The 19,251-nt window shown below is 38.9% G+C and overlaps 1 protein-coding gene across 4 annotated transcripts in view; it reads right to left on the bottom strand.

The window, feature by feature from the left end:
- GAB1 (GRB2 associated binding protein 1) overlaps positions 1 to 19,251 on the bottom strand; it is a 126,001-nt gene that overhangs the window by 97,755 nt on the left and 8,995 nt on the right. Inside the window, exon 1 of one of the 4 annotated variants that reach the window (XM_045078359.1) lies at positions 12,354 to 13,134. The exons of the other annotated variants lie outside the window; for them this stretch is intronic. The gene's annotated coding sequence lies outside the window, so the exon portion shown is untranslated. Of the gene's footprint in view, positions 1 to 12,353; positions 13,135 to 19,251 lie in introns of those variants that run through there. 4 annotated transcript variants of the gene reach the window in all.

A 19,251-nucleotide genomic window follows, 5' to 3' on the forward strand; every position in this document is an offset into this window, starting at 1 on the left:
ACTTGTTAGAAATAATTAATATATTACTTGAATTATAGGACTTTTAATAAAAATCAGAACTCCACCAATAAGGAAGTTTGTGGTTCAAACATATTTGAAATTAACAACCAGGTAACTTTTCAGGTTCAGGGCAGAATAAGACTACTTCCACAGAACCCAAATCACGAATGAGAGAGAGTTCAAGAAAGGCTTATTTTTTACTTCACAGAACTCTAAGTATATTTTATAAATAGCTGTAGAATTTTTTTATATAAACATTCAGATTTCCCACATTCCATCTCCCAGAACCTAGGTTTTGCTGATCAAGTATTAAGACACACGGGTAAATGATTTGGGGAAAGAAGCACACCTCACTGAAATATTTCAATTTATCTGAAGAAGTGCTGCCATGCAAATGTACAAGGGAATATTGTGCAATGGTGGCAGTGAAGAAGTACATATACTTGCTATAAACTGTTCAAAAATTACAGAAAAGCATTCAGAAAAAAAACAAAAAATTTCTTAATCCCAACACCTATATACATTATCTTTGCAGAATACTTACACTTTCAAGGTAAAGCCCCTGTCATTCAATATCTTTTTATGTTAGTTTCATGATGCATTTGACTTCATTTTTTTACAAGAAAAGCTAGAATAAAAGTAATATTTTCTCCTGGATTTCTTACTCTTAATAATAAAAACACACTCAGAGTTACTTAAAAGTTATAAAGGTGGTAATTGCTATTATTAATTGCTACTCATGACTGTCAATGTTCTCTCTAGGATTATCTAAGAATACATCTTTTTTTTTTTTTAAGATTTTATTTATTTGACAGACAGAGATCAAAGTAGGCAGAGAGAGAGAGAGAGGAAGGGAGGCAGGCTCCCTGCGGAGCAGAGAGCCCGATGTGGGGCTGGATCCCAGGACCCTGGGATCATGACCTGAGCAGAAGGCAGAGGCTTGAACCCACTGAGCCACCCAGGCGCCCTCTAAGAATACATCTTATAACAGAACCACATACGACAAGGAAAACAGGCCAATGAATAGAGCAATTCAAAACAAGAGGTACTGAATTTCAGAGCTGGAAGTAACCTTGTGGACTATATTAGTCTAATTCCTATTTAAGTGGAAAGCTGATTGTGACCTTACCAGGATAGAATCCCTATTTTATTCACGTGTCAATCCTTTGTTCAAAGCCCAGTATGTGCCAAGCACTCTATAAAATACATTTGAAATAAACTTCCATGTTTGTTGGATGAATGAAATTCATTTTAATGTAATAGTTTATAATCTCAGAAGGAAAGACTTCTGGCTCTGTCCTTCAACAAAGAAATGTCTTATTTTTCATTTACATATTAGTAACGAATAAAAGCCTGAATGAAGATCATACAATGGCAGTCTCCCAACTGATGGAAAGGTTGTAATCCAAAAATTTGTATGTAAGTAGATTCATGTGAAGTCACAAAGCATTTTCCCATAGAAACAATGTTGCACATAATGGCATACTTCTCTGGCCAGCCCACAAGAGCTTCCTCAACTATAAAGTTCCAAAAGACTAATCACTATAGAGAAAAATGTACCAGAGGAAAAAATGTGTCCAGCACTCCACTGTAAGAGTCATGTTCTTTCCAGGAGGCAGGTTTCCCTCAGGATTAGAGAACTGGGGGGGTGGGAGGGGGGGAAGAATAAGAAATCAGACCAAGGTAAACTTGTCAAGAACGATACTAACAGAAATAATGGTTTCTCCCATGACTTCCTCCCCTCACTCACTGACCAAGCAAGCACACATGTTTTCTATGCATCAGGCCCTGTGCTAGGCATTGGGGTGGGGAGTTAGGCACAGACAGCAAAGACCAAAATTGACATGGTTTTTCTACCTTGGGAGCTTACATTCTAATGGGGAAGACAGATACTGAAGGGTTAGAAACAAGAATAGGGGTCCAGGGGAGTGGGGAGAGTTTGATGAGCAGAAAAGGAAAAGAATATTAAAAATATGAGGTTCCATTTCCCTCTCCTTCTTCATCTGCATTCATTTCATCACAGGTGAAAAGGAGATGAGGGACAGAGACATACAACTAAAAAGTTGATGCAAGGCGAGCTTTCATTTTCATCACCATTGGGATTTTTACAAATCCCAATGCCAACTAGTGTAGGCTAGAGGGGAGTGAACTAGCTAACACTGGGGCTGCAGCAGTAATCAGAAAAGGCTGCGGAGAGGGAACTTCCATCACTCCAGGATAAAGGAGAAATTGTGCAGTGATCTGAACAGACAAGATAAGGCTGCATCTCAATCAGGAAAAGGCCATCCTGCTCAGGGCCCATCCAAGACAGACTCTGCTCTGGACATACAACCTTACAGATGTTAAAATCCATTCCAACACCTCTCCATTTTCCCCATAATTTTCTGTAACCCGTTCAGGAATGCTTTTATTTTTACTGCTATGCCTGTGTACTCTCTAAAGAGGTTCTCTAGAGAGGGAAGAATTAAACTATACATAGCTAAATTTTAATTGCTCATCCTTCATCCTTTCTGAAGTTTAATAAGAAGGATGTTTTAAGGTGACATGATGATCAGTTTATTTGCAAAAAGACAAACAAACAGCTTAAGTGGTTGGAAGATTTCACAAAGCCGCATGAGTAGGAAGAAAAGTGGACGATTAGTTTCTACGTGGGCAGACAAAAAATAACAGACTGATGGGGAGTCAATCCAAGTCGTTCTTGAGGGACAACGGCCTCTAAATAAAACAAATGTGACTCCAGAATAGGGAACACGGAAAACTCTAGTCCATCTGGACTGTTCACTATACAGGTGTGGCCCCAACAAGTACCAAAGCATTATTTTAAAAAGGAATGAAAAAACAAATTTTTTTTTAAGATTTTATTTATTCATTTGACAGACAGAGATCACAAGTAGGCAGAGAGAGAGCTCCTGGCCGAGCAGAGAGCAAGCTTAAGGCAGAGGCTTTAACCCACTGAGCCACGTAGGTGCCCCAGGAATGAAAAATTTAAACACAAAATTGTACATGTCTTTGAGTATGAAAACCTAAAATCCAGGGTGGTGTTTCCATCACTGCACTTCATGGTAGATTAACAGAGGTGGGTAAGATTCAGAGAATATTATTTCAAATTACAAAAGGCCACCATAACTTCCTGCTTGGCCAGTTCACCTCCATGGCTATCTTCCACCTCATCCTATTTTGATTCTCAAAGCACCTGACCGAACCACACCCTCCTTTTTAAACCAGGATCTCTGGCTTCCCTAACAAGTCCCTCTTCTGAAGCTCCTTCTACCAAGGGAAAATCACTGTGTCTGTTCCTGGTTCCTCTCCTGATCCACTTGCCAAGCCAGTGTTCTGTAAGTCTCATCACCCCTCCTCTCACTCAACAAACTCTTCCAGGATGACGGCATGGATTCCCAAAGCACGCGGAGACACTAACATCGTTATCATTCCTGAATCTGCAGTTCTAGCCCCAGTCACTCTCCTGAGCCTAGTAGGGTCTCCCAACTCATGATAAATGGTAACTGCTAGATAGAAGGAAACAATGCAGAAGCACCCATAAAAATTTCTGGTTTAAACCAAGGAGGCCATATGGGCTCTTTCCCTCTTTCAGTGAGGGAAAGCTGGTATAATAGAAAGAACAGGGCTTCTGGAACAGGCACAAATGAGATTGAATTTCAGCACGGACATCCACCAGTTATGTAATTTTGGTTAACTTACTTTGGAATACCGGTTTCTTTACCTGTAAAAATGGGGGTAGCAATGTTTACTTTTCAAGGTTGTTGTATGGATTAGAGATAAAATTTTAAAACAAAAACAGAAACACCACCACCGAGAACGGAACAGCTGTTTAGTAAACAAAAGCGCTTTCTCTTATGTCTGTGGAGGCAGCTGATGTGAGAATACTAAGAAATTATGTGTTTTGTTATGACATTTTTTCCTCAAACCTATTATTAGTAGACATTTTAAGTTCTGTAGGAGGGTAGCTGTCCTTCTACCTCTACCCCCAATATGCCTGGAACAGCAGAATTAAAGGATTCTTTTAGGATGTCCAGCATCTGAACTCCCCTCCCTATATGTGAAAAATCATTAACGCTAATACTATAAAAGCAGAAAATTTCAGGTAATTGCCATCTTAGCTTTCCTGCAACAGAGTGTAGGTACACAATCAGGTACACTGGCTTCACCAAACAAATTTACTCCAGATTTCAAATCTCAAGAAATAAGAAGTATACAAAATCTGAATCTGGGATTGGGGTAGCAAATGCAGCTTCCAGAGGTAGTAATGGCAGTGTTCATTATCTAGTGTCACTGGTGTTGGCAGTGTAAGATGCAGGGCCCATGGTCATGGCCTGTGAGGCAGTAATAACCTACTGCATCCTGAACCAGGTCAGTGATACTGTTCCTGACTGACGAGCTCCTAAGCTAGGTCCTCTGCCTTCCCAGAGAGAGTGTGTGCTACCTAATACTGTTAATAAACTCCTTTTCTGACAAAATTAGGGTTTCTGTTGTTTACAGCTAAGAATCCTGACTGATATAACAGGTCAGGTAATATTTCATCACTTTTGTTCAAAGGCCCCTGTACAATTTATAGAGCAAACAAATGGAGTGAGATCCTCCCAATAAGTCAAGGAGTCGGAGTGAGCTGCTGAACAAGATGTTCTTGACCATTTCTGAAATCATTTCTTAAAAGGAATAACAGGATGAATACATCACATGCTGTTTTAATCGTAGTATCTAAAATATGATTTCTTTTTTCCTATCAGACAGAGATGCAAACACTGGCTATCCCCTTAAAAGCATTCAGTTACTTTCTTGTATGCTCTAAGGTATCACGTTGCTCAAGAAGTTCAATCATGCCTTCTAAAAAACTTGAATATTTTATCCTGCTTAATTATTCCCAAGGAAACCATGATGTCATTGCATTAATCTGGCTCAGTCAGTAGCATTACCTTGCATTAGCATGATAGAAAAAAATCTCAAAAATATGCATCCTTGGGAGAAAAGACCAAGTAGCAAGTGAAAAATCTAATTTTTGAAACTGGAAATAAGCACCCTTACTTGATCTTCAGTTAGAATTGGTATTTCTCCTATAATAACTTCATTCACCCTGGGTAACACATTTAGTTCCCCCTAATCACTATAACTAAATTGTACAGAAGTTCGTATTATATTTTCCTTTTGGCTTACTATCACTAACTTTCGCCACCGCACTTAAAAAAAATATTTTCAGTAAGACCCAAATGGCTACAGAAATCACATGAAAAACAAAACTCTGGCACATGGAAAAAAAATTCTTACTAACAGTAAGCAGCAGGATTCTGAGAAAAATCAACTTGCAAGAAAACTTTTTTTAGCTTGATGGCAAGAGTTTGGGAAAAAGGAACTTAGAGGAAAAAGTGTTTGTGTTGCCAGTTATTCATTCACTTTTTTTTTTCCTATTTTTGCAATATCCAAGTAGAATTCCTTGTCCTAGACCTAATTTTATTTTCCATTTTATCCTCTAAAGGTCTCAATCTTCTGAATATAAACTTCAGTAATTAACCATTGAAAAGATGGTAATTCCACAGATGTAAGTTTTAAATATTCAGTTCAAAAATAAAAAGTTAGATTTAAAAATGTATTTCTGATCTCAATAAAAGCAAATTTAAAACAGCAAAAATAATGTTAAAAAATGTATATGCTATATATGTGATGATTCTGTCCCTCATTACTTCAGATTAATGCAAAGAGTGGTGAATCTATCCACATAAATGCAGATTCTGTCTATAAGGCATGATTTGCGTGAAGTTAGATCATTTGCACAAGGCCACAGAGTTTTATGCAACATTCATAAAGGAGCCATTTCCTCTTCTGTGCTCTAAAGTCATTATTAACCAGAGATACTAAAAACTCAAGCAGGCTGCAACCTGCCTGACCTACAGAAATGAGAACCTCTCTCAGCATACTTCAAACTAAGCACTGACTCACGAGGAAAAAACAGGTTGCTGTTAAACTGAGATCTTCTAAGTCAGGGTCCCCAGTGTGTAGGCTCAAAGAGAAGCCTGAGATTGGAACAGGTGAGAGCATGAGAGGCTGAAGCATGTAGCATGGCAGGTGGAGGTTGTCAATACTACCACCACCATAAGTTTAACTAACACCCTGCAGCACTAGGAACCCCTGCAAATCTCAGAGAAGGACCTGCATGGAGGAGAGAGGCATCCCAGGGAAGACTTCCACACCCACCATTAGATCCCAGTTTCTAGCTGGGGGCGTAATGGGAAGTGAACACAAGAAGAACATACACAACACTGAAGAGGGACGCACCAGAGGGTCTAGAACACTCACATGAATGCACAGCTTTCATAAAGTAAACAGATAAGGACAGAGGATGCTTTAGAAAACCCAGGAGCCCTTTAACTGGGTTAAGTTAAGCACTATATGTCAGTTTAACCCAGTACTGTTCAGCCATTAAGAAATGCTCATCACCAAGCTCATGGCAATGTTCTCTCATTATACCCTGAGGAAGGAGGGGAACAAAACTCATCTAGTTACCTTCCTCCTACACTGTTTTCACACTGGGCACAGACAGATGGAAATGGTTCCACCAGTTTGGTTTGCTGGTTTCTGCCTATGTACAAAAGTCATTAGTGGACACAGGCAACATCTACTTTCAGTATCAGACATTTTCAGTATCAGGCGGGATGTCACCTGGAAAAAGGAGTGGTCCTCTGGTCAGGCATTACTACAGTTTCATGTTTATTTCCTGTTACCCACAAGAAAACGGAAATGGCTCGAAAGGAGGCTGACCCTGGGCCACCTGACAGCTGGGGCCCTGGGCTACATCACTCCGCAAGTACTATTTAACTTGTAATGCCATTTAAAATGTTATCACACATTTACTTAGCTTTGCAATTTATAACAAACCTACCAAACAGGACAAACCAGTCTGGATTATATAATATGTAAATATGCCAGCCAGCCAGGGAGCAAGCTGTGGAGCTAGAGCAATGGTTAAATGAGCTAAACCCTCTCTATACCTGACGGTAGCCTCTTCATTCACATTTCATGGCTAGGCTAGTACTTTATAACTAAATTACGGAGAACACAACAACCAATGAAGATGTTATGTCACTTCACAAATACCACCTAGGAAGTCACTAAAATTAATTAAAAGGGAAACAAAAGTCAATATTTACATTTTACCTAGTTTTTAAAGTTTGATGTACCTACTGAATAACTCATATTTAGACCTAAAAATATTAACACATTCTGAAGAGACTATCAGTGATTAGTATCATTCATACCCACACCCACACCCACAATATCAGCTTAAATGTGGGCCTGGTGCCAGAATCAAATTTCACTAGTGTTGTTAGAGGACTTGAATAAATTGTTTGTTTCATGTAAGTACTTGTTTGAGAAAAGGATTTTATATCTACCACCCTCAGAGATGTTAAACATGTACTAAACAGTGAACTAGTAACATTCCATAAGTATTCCTATAAGCAAGAAACTGACACAACAGAGAAGCTCCACAAACACAGAAGAAGTTAATCTTCTATGACAAAAAATGCAAATACAGAAATGATCAAAGGTATTCATTAACCCTACATTGCTTCATGATTACAATCACCTATACATTTTTTTTTTAAAGCAGGCTGTTATGAATCACTAAGGAATAAAAGCTATAAAGACTCAAAGATATATTTATGTATTTAGTTAAAAGTAGATAGTGATTATGTAAATATATAAATAACATACATTATTCACAAAATTACAAGTCAACGAAATTCACCAAAAGCTAGCTGAAATTTAATAACTTGCATCTAGAAATATAAAAGCATATATATATATAAATATATGTTTATATATATAACATATATTTATATATACATTATATGACTGGCATGTAAAATATAAATAGATATGCTCTTTACAATACCTGCTAAAAATTTAGGACTTCATTTAATGTACCAGGGTTCTTTCCTAGGTTCTCATTTAAAAAAAATTTTTTTTTTAATAGCTACACTATATTTGTGTGATTTTAATAAATTGGTCTTAAGGGGCACCTGGGTGGCTCAGTGGGTTGGGCCTCTGCCTTCGGCTCAGGTTCATGATCCCGGGGTCCTGGGATCGAGCCCACATCGGGCTCTCTGCTCAGTGGAGAGCCTCTTCCCCTTCTCTCTCTCTGTCTGCCTCTCTGCATACTTGTGATCTCTATCTGTCAAATAAATAAATAAAATCTTTAAAAAATAATAATAATAAAATAAATTGGTCTTAAGAACCAACTTTGAAGAAATAAAGGGAAAAAAAGCCCTAAGCAGGAAGAAAACCCTCTTTGGTAAGTCTATTAAGTACACACTTGACATATTACTTCAAAATCTTTCACAGGAGCAATGAGACATGGGTGTTATCAGGCTGTATCTTTCTATTCTGAAGAGTAAGCAAGAAGCAGGGTTGCAAATTGGCCTAAAAAATGGAAACTACCACACAATGGAAAGCACCCACGGTTTCAACAGGTTGTAGATTCAAATGCCTCCTCGTTACCTTGTCATTCCACCCTGAAAAAAAGCAATCATGGAGAATAGGTTCTATAAAAGCTCCCTGGTGGTTTTCATACTCCCTGACCTGGCCCCCAAAATAAGAACTACAGAGCTAAGCATATGTGCTGCCTCATCTTCTTACCCTTAAAATCTGCTACATCACAATATCCAAGAACCTGGTTTCAGCTTTTATTTCCTTAACTAGTTTTAGAGCCCCAAGTTTTGGTTTCAGCCAGATGGTGTCAACAAAGTTAAAGAAGTATTTCTGGACACAGTTACAGGCCACAAAACTAGAACCTTGTAAAGATCATTTCTGTGCTCCACAGAGCTGAGCCAGGCTGGCATCTTTATGATCTGAGCATCCACAGGACAGAAGTTGACTCTACAGACACCCTAGTTTATCCTGTCTGTCTTGTTCCAGCCATTGGTGTTCACACGATAAGCTTGCAGAAGAGGTTCTCCAGATCGGCCCACAGAAAGAGCTTTAGGACTAATTTTGCAAAAAACAAACACAGACTGAGTGGGAACTAAATCTAATCCAGGAGACATTATCAAAGGTATTTCTGAAACAAGTCCCAAGGTACATTTCCCCTCCCTGCTCCAAAAATACACAAAGATGGTGGGAAGAGAAGATCTCAAATATCTGCAGAATTAAAAAAAAAAAAAATTGTTCTGTTGGGAGAATAAGGGAAATATCCTAAATAGCAACTTCTAAAACGTTTCCTCTCCAAGAAGCAAAAGTAAACATTTTACAGGCTCAAATCTCTACGCTCCTCTCAGAAGTTCCCATTGCTCATCTGGCAAGTATCCAAATAGCCTAGCTTCACTGGCAAGTGTTCAAATACAGTTATTCAAAATATGTTAATGAGGCTAACATGGTGCTTCCACCATGTAACCCCACCCTCCCTTTCTTTGTGCGAAGTGAACCTGTGCAGGTTAAAACAGGCGTGCCAAACACTTGCTAAGTGAGATTACTGAGTGCTGGGTAAACCACTGCCAATTTAAAATAAGCATTTAGGGAGAATGGCTAGTTCAAATGTATGCTGTCTTAAAAAATGGATATTGTGAAGTTCACTCCCACTGCCATATACCTCCACAGGTATGAAACTATAAACACTAATGGTTTACATTCTTTAAGTACCACATTCAAAGTACCTTAAAGATTCCAAAGTACTTTGCAAGTACTCTTTATTTTTTTTTAAGATTTTATTTATTTATTTGACAGACAGAGATCACAATCAGGCAAAGAGGCAGGCAGGGGGCGGGGTGCAGGCTCCCCACTGAGCAGAGAGCTGATGCAGGGCTCAATCCCAAGACCCTGGGATCATGACCTGAGCCCAAGGAAGAAGTTTTATTAACCCACTGAGCCACCCAGGCACTTCTGCAAGTATTCTTTTAAAAATAATTTCCCAGTGAAATATTTTTAGTGGTTACACATTGTTCAGATAATAGTAACTGGAATCAAAAGCAGAACTCATAATATTTGTCAGCTAATACACCTACCTATTCAGCAATATCTCTTTAGCCGGATATCAAGTATTCCTTCTGTGTACACAAAGAAATCACAGAGCAACTAGCCAGTCATCTTTGGTTTATATATATTCTAAAAATCTCAAAATTGCCCCCACAAAAATCAGACTAGCTTAAAATTTTCATTCTTCTTTCCTCCTGCCTTCCCAAAAAGCATTTAACATGTTCCTTCATCCACACAGACATTCCACACATAGTCTGAATTTTAAAACTTAGGCCATACAGCTTCATTTTCAGTAGAACAGAAAGTTCCAAAATAATCTCAACATCGCCCAGTCCCTAAGTTAGTCCCCAGTCACCAGACCCTACACAGGAAGTCAGGATCTAGTATATTGAGTTTAAAAATTAAAGGGAGATTGGAAGGAAGGTATAAATGGGATTACATACTTACTCAGGGTGACTCATTCTCATATGCTCAAGATTAAACTGAACACTGACTCTATATCACGAAAGAATTTTTTCTCAGGGGCAGACAGGGGCATGGGATTTCCAAATGTACACTAAAGTAGGATCTTCTGTGTGGCTCAGGTGAGCAAATCCCACATAATTAACTTCCTACTACAGAGAAGGAGTAAACATAGGTGAGGTGCACAACCTTTCCAAATGGCGCTGGAATAAAGCCCCTTCAGATGTTTCCCATGCTATAAAGATTAGATGGAGAGGCAAGAGAGACTGGGGTGGCACAACACTGGGACTATAGTTAACATCACTGAACTGTGCACTTAAAAATGGGTAACAGCAAATTCCATTTATTTATTTATTTATTTAAAAGGTTTTATTTATTTACTTACCTATCAGAGAGAGAGAGAGCAGAAGCATGGAGAGCTGCAGGCAGAACAGGCAGAACAGGCAGAGGGAGAAGCAGGGTCCCTGCTGAGCAAGGCACCCTATGTGGGACTCAATCCCAAGATTGTGGGATTGAATCACAACCTGAACCAGAGATAGCCACTTTAACCAACTGTGCCACCCTGGTGTCCCATTAGTAAATTTTATACTATGTGGTTTTTTTTTTACAATTAAAGATTAAAATTAAAAAAAAAAAAAAGAGGGATTGGGGTAAATTTACCATATTGCCACTGCTCTGAGAGACAATGAAAATACTCTTAAGAGTGTCCATCTGTTCAAAAGTGATAAATCACAGCAACCTACTGAAAGCAGAGGGGGAGAGTGCATATTGGGAATGGCATTGGGCTGGGCTGGAGCTTGTGCTCCTGTCTATGTCTGCCTGCAGAACCCAGCTGGCCTTGCATTCAGGGTATTTCCTAGGTCCAACTGCCTAGGACCTCATTTTTTCTCATTAGGAATAGGAAGAGCAGTAGAAATTTTTTACCCCCTTCATTACTTCAAGAAAACCTGGTCTTTATCTTTCTTGAGTTATTTTCTTCCCCCTAAGGTTTTCAATAAAAATCTCAAAGAAAATTTATTCTGCTTTGGAAATATATGGTTTAAAAACACAAGAGATTTCTACTGAAAACATACATGGAATGTTTTCAAGGCTAGAACCTTATGTGAAAGATTAAAAATATTTTAATATCCATGTTCCAATTTCCCTCCATAAAAACATATACTGTTTTATATATATATATATATATATATATATATATATATATTTAAAATATATTATATACTTAACATATACTATTTCTCCAACTTAGGAATAAAAGCCAATTTCCTCAAAAATTAAGTATGCACAAAACCTATCATAAAAGAATATCATTAATTGCTAAAGACCCATTAAAATTAGTAAGGAAATATTAAACATTTAAATATGTTTGAGTACTAAAAACTATACCTTAAAACATATAAATAACCAAAGCATCAACATATTAAAATTTTAAGTCAATTCATGTACTTTTCCTATTCAAATATAAGTAAATATAAAATTGCCATAAGGCTAAATATATATATTAACTTTAATGATAAATCATATATAAGAAATACTTCTCTTTAGTAACTTATACAAAGGACAATAAATCTGCTTACCTAAGATTTTATAACTTATTTTCCAAGGTGAGCCTAAACCAGAAAATTTTAAGTTAAAATACTCCCACTGAAATCTTATAAGCTATATATTTTTTCATGCTGCAATTGCAGGACTACTTAATGTTATGGTTCTCCCTAAGAGCATTCATCCTTGTTTTCAGCAAATATAAATATTCACTGGAAACATCTATCAATACGTTAAACAACATATGGATTAGAATAAATTACAGAAAAAAATCTGAAAAAATAGTCAGAAATATTAAGAGACTCCTAAGAAAAAAGGTTTAACCAAGGATATGATTTAAAAAGTACAGGAATGCTAGAAAATAAGGTCACCTGGAATGAAGAGAGCAAGTCGTGAGCCCTGACTTCAATTCTCTGCACACAGTAGAAGTCACAGGAGTCTAGCCTTTCTTGGTTGCCAGAGTAAGTGGTAAAAGTTGTTTCTGGGTCTCCGCGTCGAGCAATAGCTCTTCTCCTCACTTCAGGAGCCAAGTGATTTACTAACCAAACTTACTTGGACTCACAGTGCAATGAGAGGGTGTGGTAGACACTTCATATAATAACAGTAATGATACTCGACACTTACAAGGTAGATGTGGAGATTCTCTAAGATCTTGTGAGCAGACGGGAAGAGTATGTAAGAGGCTAAAGTATTTCTGGGCATTTAAATAAATGGAGAAGAGAGAGCGTGAAGGATGGAAAAAAGAAGGGAGGGAGGAAAGATTAGCAAGCCAGTGAATACGATACCATAATGGTGAAAAGTTTTACAAAACAGTCAGGGTTGCTAGCATGGAAAAACGAACACTTTGACACACGGATGGCCGGAGCAGCATAAAGAATGATTTCATAAAAGCTGATAGCCATCCTTTTGTAAGTAACACCCCAAAACCCTTTTACTTTGGGTGGGGGGCGGTGTCAAGGGCTTTCTGCATTGTAACTGAACGGAATCATGAAGTTCTCTCAAGGAAGTTCCCTTAAGGAACTAATACGCAAAAAAACAGACATAGCTTTCTAGAAATGGAGTAAGTTCAGTAGGAAGTTGGAAATAAAGTACTTTATTCCTTTGCTAGGATTAAAAAACCACTTCCACCTAGTCCACTTCTTGACTAGTTTTCTAAATAGAGTCAGTCTGTCTTGTCTGTCTCTCTTGCTCTCTTTCTCTAAAATGGACTTTAAAATCAAATTTCAGGTCGGGGCACCTGGGTGGCTCAGTGGGTTGGGCCGCTGCTTCGGCTCAGGTCATGATCTCGGGGTCCTGGGATCAAGTCTCACATCGGGCTCTCTGCTCAGTAGGGGACCTGTTTCCCTTCCTTTCTCTCTACCTGCCTCTCTGCCTGCTTGTGATCTCTCTCTGTCAAATAAATAAATAAAATCTTTAAAAAAAAATCAAATTTCAGGTTTAAAAAGTAGATTAGAATATATACATTAAACACAGATACACAGAGACACACAGAGACTAAAAAACAAAAGAACTTCTTTGGTGCTCTTTTATAAATCAACCACATCTCAACTAACCCAAACTAAAGTGAACCAGACATGAATAATAATGACAGTAGGAAAGAACACTTGAATTTAGAACTTTTCAAGGAAATCTGGATTTTAATAACACGCTCTCAGATCCAATAACCAGAATAACCAGAACTTCTGGTGAAGGGCTAATCCTTCTTCATATCTTTTCCCTTTGACTTAGGCCATTCATAAACTCTTGATTCAGGAATGTACATTCTTTTTTAAATCAATAGTTACATAATACCTTCCTTGATTTAATAATGTCTTCCGAGCAACTCAGTTAGGCACTTTCTCACATTCTAACCTTTCTAAAAATTCCCTTTCACTCTGTCTTCTTCTAAGGTATGTCCCCTTTATGGGACAGTTTGATCTAAATCACTGCTAGAAATAGTAAGCTCATAGCAACACAGCATATTTCCCTTATCTCTCAATAGAGAGGCTAAAGTTACTTTCTGAGTTTTGGATTTTGTCTTCCTAGCCCACTCTTCATACACATTTACTTCTACTGGATTTTCTTTCTTCTTCCTTTTTCCCTCCATGCCCAACTAAGGATTTCTCCAAGTATAATTTCAAAAGCCACCTACATCAGAATCAGCAGGGATTTGAGGCAAAAGTGCTTTGGACTTCAGCCTCAGTCTACTAAACAGCAGAAGGTGGGGAGGGCTCAGGAATCCTCACTTTAGAAGTTGCCCAGGTGACTATAATACAGACGGAAGAAGTCTGAGAACCACTGCCCCAAAGCCTGGACTCTTCCCAAAGGACACAGGGACTCGACCAAATAATAAACAAGCACCATTAGAGTATCTGAAAAGAGAGCATTGTGGCAATTCTCTCTTCACCTTCCTTTTAAAAAACAGAGGGAAGAGGCAAGAAAGCATGGAAAGTAGAACATGAGCTGACTATGAGACATCAGCATAAATGCGGACTCGTCAGCCCTGCTCTGTGGCTACTGCCAATTACAGTAGCCAGACCTGCAAGAGGACTGATTAAATGTAATTTATAAAAAGTAAACAAGCTGGGCGGCTTGTGAACAATGAATGGTGATACTGAAGCCAAGAGGTAATAAAAATCATGAATAAACACTTCACATCCCCCTCCCCACCCAGACAACAATTGGTTGTACTCTGGCTAGGATTAGCAGGGGCAAAAATGAATATCTGGGTAATGATTTAAATGACAACAGACCCTTTAAGAGAGATTTTGTCTATCAAATAAACCCTAGTGAAAGTTACACAGCACCAACCTCTTGTGTTCATAAGCTCAGCCACTTCAATGACTATTCTTCTTAGCCTTACTGAGGTTAAAAAAAAAAAAAAAGTTTGGTGCCAGTGCTACAACACAATCCTACAGTTGAAATATAGTTGGCCCTTGAATAACATAGGGGCTGGGAGGCCAATCACCCATGCAATCAAAAATCTTGCATATAACTTCTGACTCCCCCAAAATTGAACTACTAATGGCCTCCTGTTGACCAGAGAAGACTTATCTATAAAAGTCAATTAACACATACTTGATATGTTTTATGTATTATATATTGCATTCTTACAAGAGTACTTTTTTCTTAATTTTTCTGGTATTCTAGGTTTCTTGGTTACCTGGTTCACCTGTGAGCTTTTCTTTCTCTTTCTTTTTTTTTAGGTGGGAGGGGCAAAGAGAGAAGGAGAGAGAGAACCTCAAGCAGGCTCCATGCCCAACACAGAGCCTGCCTGAGGGCTCAATATCACAACCCTGACATCCTGACCTGAGCTGGAGTCTAAAGTCAGACACTTAAAGGACTAAGCCACCAAGGTGCCCCCGTCTCTGAGTTTTTCAAATTGTTGCAAATCTCCAAAACATTTTCCATTATACTTAATGAAAAAAGTCCACATCTAAGCGGACCAAATCCGCATTGTTCAGGGGTCAAGTATATAGCTTTTAATGGACACGTAGGGAAAGAAACTAAATAATAAGCATACAGAAACTAAGCTTTGTGAAGAATTTCTCTACATTAAGGTTTCTCAATGTCAGCACTACTGTTACTTTGGGCTAGATAATTCTTTGTTGGAGGCATCCCTGCCTCTGACTAGCAGCCCAAGTACCCCTGCTGTGACAGCTAAAAATGTCTCCAGACATTTGTCCCCACAAAATTACCCCACACATCCATTAAAAACCACTGCTGGATACAGAAGCATCATGAAGAAAAGTTTGTATTAATAAAATAACTCATACAACATATTTCTGACATCATAAGAAAACTCACAATTTCTTTTAAATATATATATTTTTTAAATATATATATATATAGTACATATATATTATATATACCTTTTGAGTATATCACCCTATCTTCCATATATTTTTTCCATTACTAGGAGCTAAAATACAAAATCTTAAAATTGTTTAAGAAGGTATCCAAGCCATCACAAAAGGGGCACATAATAAAATAACTGTGAGTAGGCCCAAAGTATTTATGCCCATTTAACAAAGCCAACATATCCATCAGGCACAGAAGGCACAATGCCCATGAGAAGTGTTTTTATATTAATTTATTTTAAAGTCAGGATAAAAAATGAATATAACAATAACAATACCAGCTTGGAACTTACTCATCTTTATAGTGACACACTTGTAAAATACAACTTTTATTTTTTTTTTTTTTTAATAGAGGAAGGGAAGCCCATGAAGGCAAAAGTACCTGGGGTTCACTAGGCACCATATGGCCCCACTATCTGAATGGGTAGTAAGCAATTAAAACAAGCATGTATATGATCAGGTGTGACAGGCACCATGCTATGGAAACGGAAGAGTATCAAAGGAGGATTAAACAGATGCTGGCAACCCACTGTGTCTATGTGTGAGAGTGGTGGGAGTTCAAAGGAGGCTTCAGGGGCAGAGAACAAGCAGAAGTTAGCCTGGTTGTGCTGGCAGATGGGAGGACCAAAAATTCTGGGAGAAGAAGAGAGCAGGGCAAAAGCCAGACTGACAGATGGATCACAAGACCAGTGTGGGATGTGGAAGTTCAGAAGAGCTGAAGGAGAGTGCGAAGGTAGCAAAAAATACTACGGGAGGCCCACAAGGGCACCCCATCACAATGGGCCTTGCAAACTGAGAAGAGGTTTGGGCAAAGGCCAAAGGAACTGCTTAGAGTAGCTTCAAAATGGGAGCGGTATGCTCAGATTTGTGTTCCCGAAGGCCACTCTGGCTGCCTTAATGAAGACAGTTTGGAAGAATGGAAGGAGAGAGGCCACTGGCTACTGCCTCAATCCAGAAGTGAGATTGAGAGAGATCATGCACATGCATGTAGGGGGATGAGTAAGGAGTTGGGGCAGTGGAAGAGGACGAAAAAATCTTAAGCAGGCTTCATGCCCAGCAGGGAGCTCCACAAGGGGGGCTGGATCTCACAACTCTGAGATCATGACCTCAACTGAAACCAAGAGTTGGACGCTTAACCAATCGAGCCATGCAGGGGCCCCTTAAAGAGATATTTGGGAGGTAAAACTGATAGGACTTGTCACTGGGTATGGAGAATGAAGGACAGATAACATGAAACACCTCTGCACAAGTGATGGTGGAGGCACTGACTGAGGGAACTCCAGGTAGAGGGAGTGGATAAGGCTGGCTGTGGATATGCTGGGGCTGGATTGCTGTGGGGGATCTAGGTAGTTATGGATCTAAGCAGTTAGATGTGGACTGAGAAACAGACTGAGATAACACCCTTGAATCATCATCGTATGATTCAAGGCCATTTAAGATCCAGAGGGGGGGCACCTGGGTGGCTCAGTGGGTTAAGCCTCTGCCTTCAGCTCTGGTCATGATCTCAGGGTCCTGGGATTGAGTCCCACATCGGGCTCTCTGCTCAGCAGGGAGCCTGCTTCCCCGACCCCCACCTCTCTCTGCCTGCCTCTCTGCCTACTTGCAATCTCTCTCTCTCTCTCTTTGTGTCAAATAAATAAATAAAATCTTTATTAAAAAAAAAAAAATCCAGAGAAGGGCTTTAAAGGTTAGGGGAAAATGCAAGGTTATAGTGTAAGTTTATAAGAATTCTGCAGAAACTGAGAGCCCAGACCTTTTATCAAATTTTCAAAGGGATTCCTGAACTCACATATTTTGAAGCAGCAACTCAACAGCATGAAATGGGAGACAAGGCCCACGCAGTGCTGCTACTAGAATGCTGAAGAACTCCCATACATAAGAAGACTAGAGCCCAGTATTAGGAAAGCACGGAAAGAAGATTTTGAGAAGAGAGACTGTTGTTTCTCCATCAATGTAGTCAGGAGATCCATGAAAAGTTAGAACTAAAAAGTTCAAATCTAGTTCTGCTATATCTGGCAACCAGGAGGTCATTGGGGACCTCAGAGCAAACTGTTTAGAAAAGGACACAGACTCTATTCCATTAGGAAATGAGCAGCAGGTGGAAGCAGCCAAGTGTACAAAACCCACTCAAGAATCTGGCTGGGGGTGGGGTGCCTGGGTGGCTCAGTCGTTAAGCGTCTGCCTTCGGCTCAGGTCATGAGAGTCCTGAGATCCCAGGGTCCTGAGATCGAGTCCCACATTGGGCTCCCCACTCAGCGGGAGGCTTGCTTCTCCCCCTTCCCACTCCACCTGCTTATGTTTCTTCTCTTGCTGTCTCTCTCCCTCTCTGTTAAATAAATAAATAAAATCTTAAAAAAAAAAAAAATCTGGCTGAGGGCACCTGGCTGGCTCAGTCAGCAAAGCATGCAACTCTTGATCTCAAAGTTGTGAATTCAAGCCCCACACTGGGTACAGAGCCTACTTAAAAAAAAAAAAAAAAAAAAAGTCTGTCTAGGGAAGGAGGAATAGAAAGAGTCTCATTCTAGCTCCTGCTTTGAAAATAGAATCCATTGTTTAAGATCCTGGTGAGAAATCTCTAACCACCTTCAGTAAGACTTCTCAGAGTCCCTTCTGCTAAATTCTTCTAGAGTCTTATCTCGAATGTCACTGATCATAATATAATTTGCAATACTAAGTGCATCCTATGTAGCATATAAACTCCCAAAAAATGGAGACAGCCTCTTGGTCCTCTTTTTCTGAATTCTTCACAGTATTTTTTCATAGCAGGCATTCCCTCGGTGACTGGAGGGATATGAACCAAGGGATGAGAGATCTGGCTCTGCCAGAACAGCTAGTTAACATGTAGGACCTGGGACAAATCAGTTAGTCTCCCAGAGGCTAATTTTCACTCCTTATAAACAGTGGAGGTTGGATTCTTGACTAGGGAAGAAGGAGATCCGTGTAATTGGGAAAGATACTTAATATAGCTTGTTTTGGTAATGTAAATCATAGAAAGAAAAACTGGATTAAAAAGTCGAAAGACAGCCAAATGACACATGAAAGAGAAATGGGTTAGAAACATTGAAAAACACTGTACTAGACGATCTATAATTTTAGGTTTAAAACTGTATTATTATCTGGTCATATTGTTCAAGAGATCATGGAAAGTATCACTCAGTACCTTTAGACACAGAGAACAAATGCCATCTTTGTCCTTTGGAAACTAATATCCTATTACAAACACTAAAAAATGATAACTGAAGCCATAATTTTCTTTGTAAACAGATCGTGTATATGTACCTTCTACTGTGTATACTGTGGGTCATTATGAAAATCACCTGGAAAAATATATCAAATACAAAAATATATTATGATTGCTTTTCCTTTTTTGACTACTTACTTAAGTGAAGAAAAAGGAAAAAAGGAATACTAATCAAAAGCACCAGTTTAA

The sequence above is a fragment of the Mustela putorius genome, unplaced genomic scaffold, assembly GCF_011764305.1.
Source record: "Mustela putorius furo isolate JIRA1106 unplaced genomic scaffold, ASM1176430v1.1 tig00000242_pilon_pilon_pilon, whole genome shotgun sequence".
Classification (NCBI taxonomy): domain Eukaryota; kingdom Metazoa; phylum Chordata; class Mammalia; order Carnivora; family Mustelidae; genus Mustela; species Mustela putorius.